Source organism: Corylus avellana, chromosome ca8, assembly GCF_901000735.1.
Source record: "Corylus avellana chromosome ca8, CavTom2PMs-1.0".
NCBI classification, from domain to species: Eukaryota; Viridiplantae; Streptophyta; class Magnoliopsida; order Fagales; family Betulaceae; genus Corylus; species Corylus avellana.
Genome location: NC_081548.1, coordinates 15546834 through 15563169, shown reverse-complemented (window position 1 = coordinate 15563169; position 16336 = coordinate 15546834). Strand labels below are relative to the sequence as shown.

General features: G+C 35.6%; 1 pseudogene; it reads left to right on the top strand.

Moving 5' to 3' along the window:
- The first annotated feature begins 4881 nt into the window (after positions 1–4881).
- On the top strand, positions 4882–6472 carry LOC132190941 (mogroside IE synthase-like; annotated as a pseudogene).
- Positions 6473–16336: the final 9864 nt, after the last annotated feature.

Genomic DNA, 16336 nt, shown 5'->3' with positions numbered 1-16336 from the left:
GGACGAAAATAAAAAAAAATAAAAAAAGGTCTAAGAGTAATTACATAATTTCATAGATTTCCGTCCAATTTGATGGAAATTAGTTACGGAAAGTTTAAATTGAAAATTTTTGAAAAATTAAGAATGTACATTACTAATTTTTAAACTTTAGAATTCAAATTAAAAAATACTTAAAACTTCAAGGAATAAAGTAAATTTTTCCCCATTTATTAAATGAACTAAAACCAAACGGAGCTTATTTAAACTAAAACGGAACCCGTTGGCCAGCTGCTCTGATAGTTTATAACTGTAGATATGGGAGAAGAAAGCCGGGCTGATGATTAATTACGATCAATCAGACTCATTATAATTTATAAACATCCTTTTGTCCTGTTTCATATTTATGTACGTACGTACGCAAGCAGTGATGTCAAGGTTAACTTTGTGTTTTCATGTACTTGGATTTTGTTTTTGTTTTTTACTTACAGTGTCGAAGACAAAAGTTTTGGTGATAGTTACGCGCTTGGTCCCTTCTGAACCTTTACTAGGGGTGGAAATGTACATTTGATCCAAAATGTCATTAACAAATTAATACCTTACTCTTTTTTGTTTGTTTCTAATTAATAACATACTACTTACGAAAAACATATACACACACTAACGACATTTATAAAAACATTCTTATAAAATATCCAAATACAACATTTTTATATATCTTATTGCCAATTAAATTTCTTCTACTTGCAATAATATATATATATATATATATATATATATATATGTGAAAGAAATCATTCCTTCTTTTGTATTTTCAATTATAAATTATGTTGTTATCGTGTATAACAATAATGAATAATACAATTGAAAAGAGAGAAATCAAGAGACAGTCGAGATACGAATTTACGTGGTTCGATTGGCAAGGTGCCTACATTCAAAGAGAGTACGGCTATATTTTACTACTAATGATTCAAAGTTACAACCACTGGTATTCTAATATAATCACTCGCCATGCCTAAGATAATATGAGATACTAGTTCCAACAATAAATTATAAAGAAATTAATCGGCATAGAACCCTTTACTTATTTAAAAGGATTTTCAAGAAATCGGCAGACATGCAATCTATCATGTATAATAAGAAAATTAAAAGGTTTAAAATGTTAAATGATTAAACAATTAGATGTATAGTTTATTATCATGATGTTAAACTTTTGAAACATGCTTACCTAGTCAATCATAGAAAAATTTCAAAAGTAAAAAACAAAAACAAAGAAAAAAGGAATATATATTGAGACATCAATAATCTCTTTGATCCTCAGTCACAGAAAGAGAGATTGAGAGAAGTAAGAGAGCTGCTACTATACGGTTGGGGCAAAAAACATGGGTTTTCTGCCCACCACTCACCACATGACATATCAGCATTTTAAGAAAAATGCAAAAACTTAAAATGGGAACAAAACACCAAAACAAAGAACAAAGGAGGACCATCAGAGGAGGCAGAGGAGGACCATCAGCCCCATCCGGCCACCCTCAGGCCACGGCGTGGCCGCGCCGGCCATCCTAGGCCAAGGGGTAGCCGGCGCGGCCACCCCTAGGCCATCTGGGATGGTCGGCGAGCCACTCCCATGGCTTGGGGGTGGCCGTCGCGCCACCCCTAGGCCAAGGGGTGGCCGCGCGCCACCCCAGACAAATCTGGGGTGGTTACGAGCCACCCCATAGGCCCTGGGGTGGCCAGCGAGCCGCCCCCCTGTGATGTCGGGGGTGGCCGCGAGCCACCCCAGATCTGCTGGGGTGGCCCGGCGGCCACCCTAGATCTTGTTGGGGTGGCCCGCGCCACCCTAGATCTTGCTGGGGTGGCACGCTGGCCACCCCCAGCAACATTTTGGGGTGGCTTTGGGGTGGAGCGGGCCACCCCATGGGCTGGGGTGGCTCGCCAACCACCCCCAAAATGTTTTGGGGTGGCCCGCACCACCCCACGTGGCCGACGAAGAGATAGAGGGAGAGAGGCGGCGGCGGTTCTGGCGGAGGCGGCGGCAGCTCTGGTGGAGGCAGGGTTGGTTGGGGCTGTGAGGGGATAAAAATCAGGTGCATGTGTTCTCATTTTATTTTCTTGCTCCTAGCTGATTTGGCATTCAGCTATTGGAGGGCAAAAAACCCTCCTTGTTTGCCACGACCGAAGTGAAGTTATTCCTGAGAAGTAATGGAGAAGAAACCCCACTTCCTAGTATTTCTTTACCCCGTACAAGGTCACATAAACCCAATGCTCCAATTCTCCAAACGCCTTGCCTCAAAGGGCCTGAGAGTGACAGTAATCACCACCACCTCCATTAGCAAATCCATGCAAACCCTGCAAGAGAGCTCTCTCAACTTTGAGACCATTTCTGACAGGTCTGAAGAAAACCAAAAGTTTGAAAGCATAGACGCACGCGTCGAGGATTTCAACTCAACAGTCTCAGAAAGCTCCAAACACCCACCAAAACTGCTCGTGTATGACTCATGCATGCCATGGGCTCTAAACGTGGCCAGGCAACTTGGTGTAGATGGAGCTCCTTTTTTCACTCAGTGTTGTGCGTTTAACGTAATTTATCATCATGCGCATCAAGGAACTATACAACTACAAGGGCCTTCAGTATCCTTGCGCTCCATGCCATCACTAAGGGTTAATGATATGCCTTCTTTTCTTTATTATTGTTCCAGTATTTTCAGTTTTGTGGAATTTGTTTTTGTTTTTGTTTTTTTTTTTTTGTTTTTTCTAAGAATATAATTTTCTTGCTGAAATTAAGCTTTGTAGTAATTGACAGTTTTGGAAATAACATGGCCGGTGCACTATATTAATGTTCAGTGGATGTGTATCATTATAGATGTCTAATTAGTTGATTGGCAAATTAGAACCAAATTTTCCAACCACAGTCAGGTGTGGGCTCAAACTCCCATTTAATAGGTGAGGCCCAATACGTGGAATATTTAATTTAAATGAGGGGTGATTTGACGAAGTCAATGTTCGATCCCACGACCTTTGGCTCTAATACCATGTTAAATTACCAATTATTCTAAAAGTTTAAGCTGATAGAAAGACGTAAATTTAATCACTTAACCAATACTTTAACACTCTCCAGTGTTAGATTTGTTCTAGAAGGAGCTTCGCATCATTGATCAAGGGGCCACAATGTCCCCATGAACATTCCTCCTTTCTCAATGCTTGAACAACTTCCAGCGAGTCTCCTTCTAAAACGACAATCTTGAACTCCATATTAACACATAGCTTCGCCATCTTCCATGCTACAAGTGCTTCAGCAATAGTTGGATTCATGATGTGCTGCCGAGATGCGAAGAGAGCGCCAATAATCTGAACATCATGATTTAAGGTTCAAACATTAAAATATGCTCGATTATTAAATAGAGTAATGATATAAGAAATACTAGAGTTCTCATTGAGTTATCCCAAATGTGATGTGACTTTTAAAATCACCAATATATCAAAATTTAATAATAATCATCTCAAATTCAATGATAATTTTAAAAGTCATATCACATTTGAGATAACTCAAGGAGGACTTTAATCCTCCGTACTCGTATATTTGAGTCAAAATGTCATGAACAAATTAATAGCTTACTCTTTTTTGTTTGTTTCTAACTCACGACATATTACTCACCAATATATATATATATATATATATATATATATATATATATATATATATATATATATATATATATTTTACTCCTTCAAAGTTCCATCACATTTTCACTTTCTTTTCAAATGTTTAGAAATTGGCAATGTATTCCAACAAAGTTTTTGAAATTCTTAATGTAACCTATCCATTGGTCATTTCCATCTTCTTTGACAAAAAAGGGCTCACATACGCCATATGTGTATTTATCTGTGGAAACTTTCCAAAATTGACAGATGTACACATGATGAACTCTTAAAATGGTGGCCGGACCACCCCATGGGCCTTGGGGTTGGAATAGCCCCTCTTGGTCACCCCTTATGGCCAGGGGCGGTGGCCGACCACCCCTAAATGGCCCATGGGGTGGCCATAGCCATCCCTTTGTTTGTTTGTTTTTTCAAAAAAATTGGGGCATTTAGGTATTTTCAATAATTTTCTGTTAGAGAAGGTGAAAATTATTAATGAAGTGGTTATATTAAAAATTTCATAAACTTGGTTAGGATATATTGTCAATTTTTAAGGTAAAATAAAACTATACTATGTATATATTAATCATCACACACACAACTCTAAAACTTAAAATTTATAGGGTTAGACTTAATTATACTATATATTATTGAGCACCCCACATGTGGTATCTTATTATATACTCTATAATAGGAAAACCGATTACATAAAAGAAGACCCTCCCTATATAATTAAGGAGCCTCACTTGTATATACAAGCTATCCATAGCAGGATAATTCTCTATTTTTCCCCTGTAAAATCTCCTCCTTATTTCTATTTTTCATCAAGTAGCACTTTCATCCATTTCTCACCTAACAAAACACCTACTTGCTACTTCTATATATCTTATTAATTGCCGGCCAGTTTATTCTTTTTGCAAATGTAACCATAGTTGCTTTTGGAGCCTACATCTTCATCATTTCTTCTTTTGTATTAATTGCCTATTTGCAATAAAGTATGAAGAAATCAACAAGCATAAAATTTTTTCAAGAAATCAATAGACACGCAATCCATCATGTATAAATAAATAAATAAAAGTTTTAAAAAGTTAAATGATTAAACAATTAGATGTATAGTTTATTATCATGATGTTAGACTTTTGAAACATGCTTACCTAGTCAATGATGTCTTCATAGAAATTTCAAAAAAGAAAAGAAAGGAAAAAAGAATATATAATGAGACATCGATCTCTTTGATCCTCATCCACAGAAAGAGAGAGAGAAGTAATGGAGAGGAAACCCCACATCCTAGTATTTCCTTACCCCGTACAAGGTCACATAAACCCAATACTCCAATTCTCGAAGCGCCTTGCCTCAAAGGGTATGAGAGTAACAGTAATCACCACCACATGCATTAGCAAATCCATGCAAGAGAGCTCTCTCAACTTCGTGACCATCTCCGACGGCTCCAAGCAAGGCGACAAGGAAACCATGTATGAAGAACTCGAGCGTTTCAAACTATTTGTCTCAGAAAGCTTAGCAGAGCTGATTGAAAGACAAAAAAGCTCCCAACACCCACCAAAACTGCTTGTGTATGACTCAGCCATGCCATGGGCTCTAGACGTAGCAAGGCAACTTGGTGTGGATGGAGCTCCATTTTTCACTCAGTCTTGTGCAGTTAATGTAATTTACCATCATGCACATCAAGGAGTTTTCTTACAGAGGCGTTCTGTATCCTTACCCTCCATGCCATCACTAGGGGTTAATGATGTGCCTTCATTTCTTAATGATACGGGCTCCTCTCCTCTGTTCAAAATTGTATTGAATCAATTCTCAAACTTCCATGAGGCAAATTGGATCTTCTGCAACACATTCGACAAGTTGGAACATGAGGTAGGTATTTATATATACACATATTGATACATACATAGACGGAGCCAGCTTTGAATTTGGGAGGACCCAGAGCCAAAAGAAATTTTGGGAGGAACCAATTGGCAAAAAATACCTTAAATTATTATTTTTTTTTATCTTAATTTTTTTTTTTTTTTTTGCCTTAAATTTTTTTTTTCTTGTAATTTTGGGGGGACCAGGGCCACCGCCGATCCCCCTAAATCCGTCTCTGATACATATGTGCATGTATCAGAGACGGATTTTTTTCAAAATTGAACTGGATGGCAAGCCGATGGCCAGTTAAAACAATTGGACCGACAATTCCATCAATATACTTAGACAAGCGGTTGGAGGATGACAAAGAGTATGGTCTCAACCTCTTCAAGCCTAATGTGAACGCTTGCATGAAGTGGCTAGACACACAAGGAAATTGGGTCTATCATTTATGCATCATTTGGAAGCTTGGCAGCCCTCGGAGAAGAGCAAATGGAGGAGCTAGCATGGGGCCTGAAGAATAGCAATTGCTACTTCTTGTGGGTAGTAAGAGAATCTGAAGAAAAAAAGCTTCCCGATAATTTTCAAGAGGAAATAACAAAAAAGGGGTTGGTTGTGACCTGGTGCCCTCAACTAGACGTATTGGCTCACGAGGCAATTGGTTGCTTCATGACTCATTGTGGGTGGAACTCGGCGCTTGAGGCATTAAGCGTGGGAGTGCCAATGGTTGCGATGCCGCAATGGACGGATCAACCAACTAATGCCAAATTCATCGCTGATGTTTGGAAGGTAGGGATAAGGATTAAATTGAATGAAAAAGGCATTGTGACCAAAGAAGAAATAGAGCTGTGTATAAGGGAAGTAATGGAGAGTGAGAGGGAAAGAGATGAAAGAAAATTCATTGAGATGGAAGGAATTGGCTATAGAAGCTGTAGACGAAGGTGGAAGCTCATATAAAAAAATAGAGTTTGTAGCAAAACTTCAACACTCCTAATGTTAATGCAAGCGATAGCTCTACATTTGAACAATAATCTAGAAAATGTGTTCTTTTACAATTAATATATTTTTTGATGCACACTACTAAAGTCTGATGTTAATGCAATTACAGACTAGCTCTATATGCTTTTTCATTTTAACAGCAATCTAAAATGAAAAAGCATTAAAATGTTAGCGAGCTCTCTTCTCTCTCCTTGTGAGAAATTTTTTTTTTCTCTTTTGAAATCTATCCACCTCCTCAGTGAGGGCCTCCTACCGCCTCTGTGCGGGTTTTTTCGGGGGAGGAGGGAGAGTTTTCTCCTTCCTCCCCTCTTTCCTTCCGCCTAGTGTGGCCGCGCCTCTTCCCCTCTTTGTTACCAGTCTTCTTTTTTGTCTCTCTCTTTGGCCATAGAGTAGCAGCACCACCGTTCGTCCTTCATCCGTAGTCCAACTTCGTCATCTAGCCGTGCTCCACCCCTAGTCGTCGTGCCGTTTATGGTTCTACAGTGGATCTCAGATCCGGATCTCTTCAAGCCCGATCTGTCGTGTTCCGTTCCTTCAAAGCTCCAACGCGCCACTCCACTGTGTTCATCAACTTTCCTGCTTACCAGCACTGTGTTCATCAACCTTCCAATTGGTAAACAAGTTTTATTTGCAAGACTTTACTGATCTTGAAAAATAATAGTTGGAAATAGAACTTCACCATTATGAGTATAATATAGTTCAACATTCAAATTTCCAAGGATTGTTAAATATTTCCGAATTGTGCCAATGATTAGTTAGAACCAGAAAATCGACTATCTACCAACTTGTTTTCCGAGTTGTTGTGTTTCTGCTTACTCTTCCTGTTTCTACCGCAACTATAGAACGAGCATTTTTAGCCATGAATATCATCAAAACTAGGCTTCACAAAAAAATTGAAGATGAGTTTCTGACGGATTCTGTGATGTTGTACATCGAAAAAGAAATTGTTGCAACACTTAGTACAGATTCTATCATAGATGGTTTTCGGGATATGAAAACAAGTCGGGTTCTATTTTGATAGGTATTTAAGCTGAAATTTGAAATGTATTATGAAACAATCATCTATGTATTTTTTTTTTTTTTTAATCTTTTTGTTAAAACTGAATTGAAGTTAATTTTGTTTTTATCTATTTTGAATTTATACCTTGGTCCCTCTCCATCCAAAATCCTGGTTCCGTCCTTGCGCCCTGTCCTCTGTTGAAGCTACTGCTCTTTGGGTTGCTTTACCGTTTTTTCTTCTTCCTTTTTTTTTTTTTTTTTTCATTTTCCTTGTACGTTTATTTTTGTTTGCAGCTCTGTTTGTTTTTTGTTTCTGGTTTGTTTTGTGGGTTGCTGTCTCCCGTTACTAAATGGTAATGTGTCAAATTTGACACGTTACTAACGGGCATTGGAAACACGCGCCAGTCCCTCTTTTTCTCTTTTTCTTTCTTCTTCCCTCTTTTTTCTTTCTTCTTCTCTTTTCCTCCTAGTAGCACTCCGTCGTTTTCTCTCTCACTTACTCTCTCCTCCATCGCCCTGTGTCTTAGTCGTGCTCTCTCCGCCAAAATCACCTCCAGCCGTCACTCCATCTCCCTCCAGCAGTACTTCGGCCGCCATATCCTCTGCATCTCCTTCGATATCCTCTCCTTAGGCATTCATATGCATTAATCTATTGATTATGTTGTTGATTTAATTGATCGAACTTTGTTATATTGATTGATTGTTGAGGAAAATTTATATAAATTATATTGAATATATCTTATGTGTTTTAATGAGATTATCACACAAAAAGGTTTAAGTCATAAACCTTGCAACTTATAAATTATAGTTTGTAATAACTAATGGAATTTTGCATTTCATTTGATAAGACCATAACATATCAATCATGATGATCTATCTCGATCATAGAAATTGAGACTTCTAACTCGTACGTTAGTGCTGTTAGAATTAATGTACTAAACGGACCACGTGAATTGTTATTCGATATATATAACTACTGTAAGTATGAATAAATTGAATTCATGATTAAGCCAAAATTGATTGCCAACATTGAGACAGGGGATTGCGTTTGCTCTTATGCATGCATAGAATTCAAAAGTTTTGAGCCCCTGCCCTTATTTCAATATAATGCATATTTAAGAGATGTGACAATATTGTCTGGTTATTTTTTGTGAATTTATTATTGTCCCAGTATTTTCAGTTTTGTGGATTTTTTTTTTTTTTTTTCTAAGAATATAATTTTCTTGTTGAAATTAAGCTTTGTAGTAATTGACAGTTTTGGAATAACGTACCAGCAGTGGCAGATCTAGGAATTGGAGTTACTAGGGGCACAAAAAAATAATAAAACATAATGATAATTTTTTTCTCTCTTTATGTATTATATTTTTATTATAATATGGTAAATATAATCAAAAAATAAATTATATCATAGTATATGTATCACGAATCAAATCAAACTCATCAAATTAACCAACCAAAAAAAAAAAAAAAAAAACCAAAAATTAAAGTAACTACTAAAAATCTTCATCTAACGACGTCACAAACACATAATAATTTAAACTACTTGCGAAATAAACTAAGCACAATTAAATGACTAGTAGTGTCTAAGAAAAATGAGTACCTTTTAGTGGGCTATTAGCATACAACTATTTCTTTTAAAAAGCCTCAAATCTCAAAGCATAAATCACATTAGAAACTAGAGTCTACATAGAAAGAGACTGGAGTCTAAATTTCACAAAAAAAAAAAAAAAAAAAAAAAAACCACATTTATCTATAAACTATGACTAAAAACGCTATAAAATTCACCCACTATCTCTTTTTTAATAATAAACTATTATCTACTCTCCTCTCCCCTATTAAAATATAACTTTATTCTCTCTCTCCTTAATAAAAAATAGCCTCAGACAAAAAGAAGGCTGGGGGCGCTCTGGTAATACTTAATGAATTTTTTTTAATTTTGTTTTTACCAGGGGCGCCCACCCCTAGGTCGCCCCATGTAAATCCGCTACTATTGGCCAGTGCACTATATTAATGTTCAGTGGATGTGTATCATTACAGATGTTTAATTAGTTCATTGGCAAACCAGAACCAAATTTTCCAACCACAGTCCACAGTAGTTGTTTTTTTGTGTTTTTTTTTTTTTTTGGGGGGGTGCAAATTACACTTTGCTTTCAAACTACAACTCCATTTGCATTCATTCCTCTAATCGTAATAATCTTTGTTCACAAGTTTTTGCGTGTTCAACTTATTTAATAATCGAGCATAATTTAGTGTTTAAACCTTGACTCACTTATTAAATGAACTAAAATTAAACCGAGCTTATTTAAGCTGAACCGGAAACCCGAACCGTTGGCCAGCTGCTCTGTTAGTCTCCAAATGTACATTTGCATCCCTGGTAAAGGTGGAGGAGGGACCAAGCGTGTAACTATCACCAAAACTTTTGTCTTTGACATTATAATTAAAAACAAAAACAAAATAAAAGTACATGAAAACACAAAACCTCCTTGACATCACCGCTTACCTAAACACTATGAAACAGGACAAAAGCATGATTATATTGAGTCTGATTCATTTTCATGACCCCAGTCGTCTCCCATAACTAGAGTTGTAAACTAACAGAGCAGCTGGCCAACGGTTCAGTCAGTTTAAATAAGCTCAGTTTGATTTTAGCTCATTTAATAAGTGAGTCAACGTTCAAAAATTAAATTATGCTCGATTATTAAATAGAGTAAAGATATAAGGAGGATTAGAGGTAGCTCAATCGGCTGGGACCACGCTTAATGAAGCGGAGGTCCCTAGTTCGAATCCCCCTCCCCCCTCCTTGTGCGGACATGTCAAAAAAAAAAAAAAAAAAAAGGAGGACTAGAGTTCTCATTGAGTTATCCGAAATGTGACGTGGCTTTTAAAATCACTAATATATCAAAATTTAATAATGATCATCTCAAATTCAATGGTAATTTTAAAAGTCACATCACGCTTAAGATGACTCAAGAAGGACTCTCTAGTCCTCCTTATATCATTACTCATATATTTGAGTCAAAATGTCATTAACAAATTAATACCTTACTCTTTTTTGTTTGTTTCCAACCCACGACATATTACCTACCAAAAAAACAAAACAGAGAAAAAGATATTTTACGCCTTCAAAGTTTCATCATATTTTCACTGTCATTTCAAATGGTTAAAAATTGGCAATGTATTCCAACAAAGTTTTTGAAATTCTTAATGTAACCTATCTATCGGTCATTTCCATCTTCTTTGACAAAAAAGGGCTCACATACGCCACATGTGTATTTAGCTGTGGAAACTTTCCAAAATTGCCACATATACATGCGATGAACTCATAAAATGGTGGCCGGACCACCCCATGGGCCGTGGGGTTGGCATAGCCACTCCTGGCCACCCCTTATGGCCAAGGGTGGTGGTTGACCACCCCTAAATGGCCCATGGGGTGGCCATAGCCATCCCTTTGTTTGTGCTTCTTTTTTTTTTCTTTTTTTTTTTCAAAAAAATTGGGGCATTTAGGTATTTTCAATAATTTTTTGTTAGAGAAAGTGAAAATTATTAATGGAGTGATTATATTGAAAATTTAATAAACTTGGTTAGGATATATTGTCAATTTATAAACATTGAAGGTAAAATAAAACTATACTATATATATATTAACCATCACACACACAACTCTAAAACTTAAAATTTATAGGGTTAGACTTAATTATACTATATATTATTGAGCATCCCACATGTGGTATCTTATTATATACTCTATAATAGGAAAACCGATTACATAAAAGAAGACCCTTCCTATATAATTGAGGAGTCTCAATTGTATATACAAGGTATCCATAGCAGGATAATTCTCTATTTTTCCCCTGTAAAATCTCCTCCTTATTTTTATTTTTTTATCAAGTAGCACTTTCATCCATTTGTCACCTAACAAAACACCTACTTGCTACTTCTATATATCTTATTAATTGCCAGTTTATTTTACTTGCAAATGTAACCATAGTTGCTTTTGGAGCCTACATCTTCATCATTTCTTGTTTTGTATTAATTGGCTATTTGCAATAAAGTATGAAGAAATCAACAAGCATAAAATTTTTTCAAGAAATCAATAGACATGCAATCCATCATGTATAAATAAATAAATAAAGTTTTAAAAAGTTAAATGATTAAACAATTAGATGTATAGTTTATTATCATGATGTTAAACTTTCGAAACATGCTTACCTAGTCAATGATGTCTTTGTTAAGAATTAGAAAGATAGATGTACAAGCAATAGTCTTATCTGTTACTGATTTTCATCCTATAAGCTTATGCAATGTGATATATAAGCTTATATCCAAGGTGCTTGCAAACCGATTGAAGGAAGTGTTGCCTACCTTTATCTCCCAAAACCAAAGTGTGTTTCTTCCAGGAAGACTAATCACTGATAACATATTGGCTGCTTACAAGACTTTGCACACTATGCATTCAAGGATGTGGGGTAAGGAAGGTTTTATGGCGGTAAAGCTCGATATGAGCATGGCTTATGATCGGGTGTAGTGGAGATTCTTGGAGGCGGTTATGAAGAAAATGGGGTTTGATGACAGATGGGTTTGACTTATTATGATGTGTATCACCTCAGTTAATTACATCATCCCCTCTAGAGGAATCATGGAAGGGGATCCAATTTCACCATACTTGTTCCTCATTTGTGCCGAGGCCCTCAGTGCTCTATTGGTGAAGGCAGAAAGTAAGGGTACTTTAACGGAAGTCCCAACTTCTAAGAAAGGTCCTAGAATTAATCATTTGTTTTTCGCTGATGATAGCCTACTCTTTTGCAAAGCTAATTCTCAGCATTGGAAAGGAATGTCTAAGATTTTGCTGATTTATGAAGATGCTTCGGGCCAAAAACTGAACAAGGAGAAAACTTCAATATTTTTTAAGTTATATAGATTATGTCTCAGGTGTTTTAATGAGATTATCACATAAAAGTCTAAATCATAAACCATGTAACTTATAAATTATTGTTTGTAGTTGGTAATAGAATTGAACATTCCATTATTGATAAAACTATAACATATCAATCATAATTCATGATGAGTTATATATTTAATTTGATTTTAGAAGTGGAAACTTCTGATGTATATATATTGGTACGATTACAATGCATGTATTGAACAAATCTGTGTGAATCATTGAATTGTTGTTCTACATAACTACGGTCAATATGAATAACTTGAATTTATGACTGAGCCAAAAGCAAACAGTCACTCATAGAATTCAAATATTTGGAGCCCTTATCTCATTATAACGTCTATTTAAGAGACGTGACAATATCTAGTTCTTTTTTTTGTGGATTTTTCATTGTCTCAGTATTTTCAGTTTTGTATAATGTTTTTTCCCCCTCTCTTTTAACTATGTTGAGGCCTTTAATTAGGATTTTTAGAGGTGGGTATGATCTTGTTGTAGATTCTTAGAATATAATTTTCTTTCTGATCAGCTTTTAGTAATTGACAGTTTTGGAATAATTAACATGGCCCGTGCACTATATTAATATTCAGTGGATGTGTATGAGTTGATTTCCACTATAATCGTAATTAATATGCTTTGTTCAAGGGTCAAAATCAAGCCGAGCTGAGCTTTTGCGAGTTTGACTCATTTAATAATCAATCTAATTTAGTATTTGAACTTCACTCATTTATTAGGGGAAAATTCACTTTACCTCCCTGAAGTTTCAGGAGTTTTTCAATTTGAACCTCAAAGTTTAAAAATTGGCAATGTACCCCCCTAATGTTTTAAAAATTTTCAATTTAAATCTTCCGTTACTAATTTCCATTAAATTGGACAGAAATTTTTTAAAAAAAAGTCTGAGGGTAATTACGTAATTTCATAGATTTCAGTCTAATTTAACGAAAATTAGTAACGGAAGGTTTAAATTGAAAATTTTTGAAACATTAGAGAGGTACATTGCCAATTTTTAAACTTTGAGATTCAAATTGAAAAACACCTGAAACTTCAGGGTAAAGTGGATTTTTCCCTTTGCATAGTAAAATTAGGGCAAATGCTCAATCTATCATTTCATACATTTAATAACTATCCATGACATTTATATGTTTGGTGACATTTCATACCATGCATTTGCATACGTATTTTCTATATATACTACTATAATCAAATTCACCACGGAACATTTCTCCATTAGAGTATGAACATAGTAATTATATTGATAAAAATATACCATGAAAGGGAAAAAATCCACTTTACCACCCTGAAGTTTCAGGTATTTTTTAATTTGAACCCCAAAGTTTAAAAATTGGCGATGTACCCCCCTAATGTTTCAAAAAATTTCAATTTAAACCTTCCGTTACTAATTTCCATCAAATTGGACGAAAATCTATGAAATTATGTAATTGCCCTCAGGCTTTTTTCTTCTTCTTTTTTTTTTTTTTTTTTTTTTTTTTTTAATTTATGTCCAATTTAACGGAAACCTCAATTGCCGTATAGAGTGTCCTTCGCAGCTTAGCCATCAAGAAAATCGCTAGGTAGCAAATTCTCGGGCCGAAAAACACTAAAATATACTATATTTGAAACATTTCGCTTTGTCGTCTGCAATTTATCCTCTTGTTGGTTTGGATTTTTTCACTAAACCTTGAATACTTATTTTTGGCTAATCATTACTTAATTTCCAATGAACCCTACTTGGTTATGAAAAGAAAACCTTCTACTCTATTCTTTAGCATCAAAGTTCCAAAAGCCTCTTTTTTATTTATTTTTTATTTATATATTTTTTTTTGGGTTCGATTGACTGAACATCAATTGAGGTGTTGTTGTGCAAATTTATTTAACTCACAAGTGCGCAAATCAATTGTAATTAATGGATTGCAAGTGCGAAGTCGAACCCACGAGGAATTGTATTCTTGAAAGCAATTTAAAATCTAAATTAATTAAACCCTAATCTAGTTCCAAATTTTTGAGAGAATTTTGTTTGAATGAAAAGGCAAAAGCATGAGCAATTTAAAGTGATTGAAATCTTATGACGAAGCACTAAGGTTTCGGAATCCGCACTCACAAATTCAAAACAACATAATTTCATGATCTATAATATTCCCCAAAGTTCTCACATATAAATCTTAAGTTTGTTTTACTATTACTTCAAAGAATTAATCAAAAGATCCCATGTATGCATTCATAACCCAAATCACAAAAGAAATCCAATATTCGATCAAATCATTAACTATATCCGTAAATCACAAGAAAATATCCAATTTTTATCAAACATCAATTATATCCAGAGAATAAATCACAAGAGAAATCCAATTTTTAACAAAGAAAACCAAACAATCAATTGTATTGAATAATCTTAAATCATCAAGTGTATCCTTGAATCACAAAAGATATCCAAGAATTATTCAATCCAATTGATTAGAAGTAAAACAATATAGCAATTAAACCATTAAATTGAGAAATATTACATACCTGAAACAAGGTTGCTAATCATAGGTGAGGCTTCATCTTCAATCTTAGTTGAAGGTTTAGCCTCTCATGTTATTGAAAGACAAAACAAGATTGATTGAATTCATAATGTAAAATTGAGTACTTACAAATAAGAATCACAAAGTTGAGATCCAAAAGCTAGGAAAACCTTAAACTTTCTTCTTTCTCCTCTGCAATCTTGAAATTTGTAGCCTCCCTAAACTAATCTGATAATTCTCTATTTATAGGCCTAAAACTAGGGTTTACAATTTGAAATAGACTTAAATTTGCTGTCAGATAGGACAGTGCCCTGGATCGCACACCTTCTGTGCTCGAGGGTACTTGGGCTTGTAGGTTTCCCTTGCCACGCATGCGTATGCGCGCGCTGAGCTTTCAAGTGGGCATGTTTGCGCTCGATCTTAAGGCGCCGGCTCGAGCGCATGTGTGCTCGAGCATAGTGGTCTGCGCTCGATCTTGTTTACAGACTTGCAAATTCCTTCCAAATGCAACTTTCACATAAAATCCGTAACTTTCCTTCAGCAACCTATAAAATACTAAAAACACATAACTAACCCAGAACATCAGATAATAACATAGCCAAAGGATTAACACAAGTAAATTAAGGAGTCCAAATATGCAATATTTGGAACACATCAGGTGTCAATAATGTTAAGAAAGGTAAGGAGATTCTTAAATATGGTAAGAAAATATTTTGGATTTTAACACTTTTATTCATTCTCCACCTATGATCCATAGGCAACCATTGCTTATGCCTCATATAACAATATTTTTTGCTGTGTGTTAACCATGTAGACCATGTTGAATGCATACAGTAAGGACACATTTTTTTTCCCTTGTACTCCTTCCGGACAAATTTGCGTATGCGAAGAAGACATTTATTGTCCACATCAATGCTGCTCGCAGGACAAAAGATTTTTTCATTGAGACATCAAATGTGTGTACCCCTACATTCCATAACTCCTATAATTCTGATATTAGGGGTTGTAGGTAGACATCTACATTCATTCTAGGTGAACTTGGGCCTGGGATAATCAGGTATAAAATGAAATACAATTGTTTCATGCACAACCAAGGAGGCAAGTTGTACGGAACCAGCATTACAGGCCAATTACTGTGGGATGTGCTCATGTTTGTAAAAATGATTAAATCCATCCGAGGCTAGACCAAGCCTTACATTATGTGAGTCCGATGAAAATCCCAGATGTCTATTATCGAATGACTTCCATGCTTCATCATCAGCTGGATGCCTCAATACTCCGTCCTTTGTGCGCCCATTTGCATGCCACCTCATATGGGGCACTATATGTTGTGACATAAATAGCCATTGCAATCGTAGTATAAGTGAAAACTAACGCACCACCTTCATGAGACATTTTTTAGATGATTGGGATTGTCCATCCT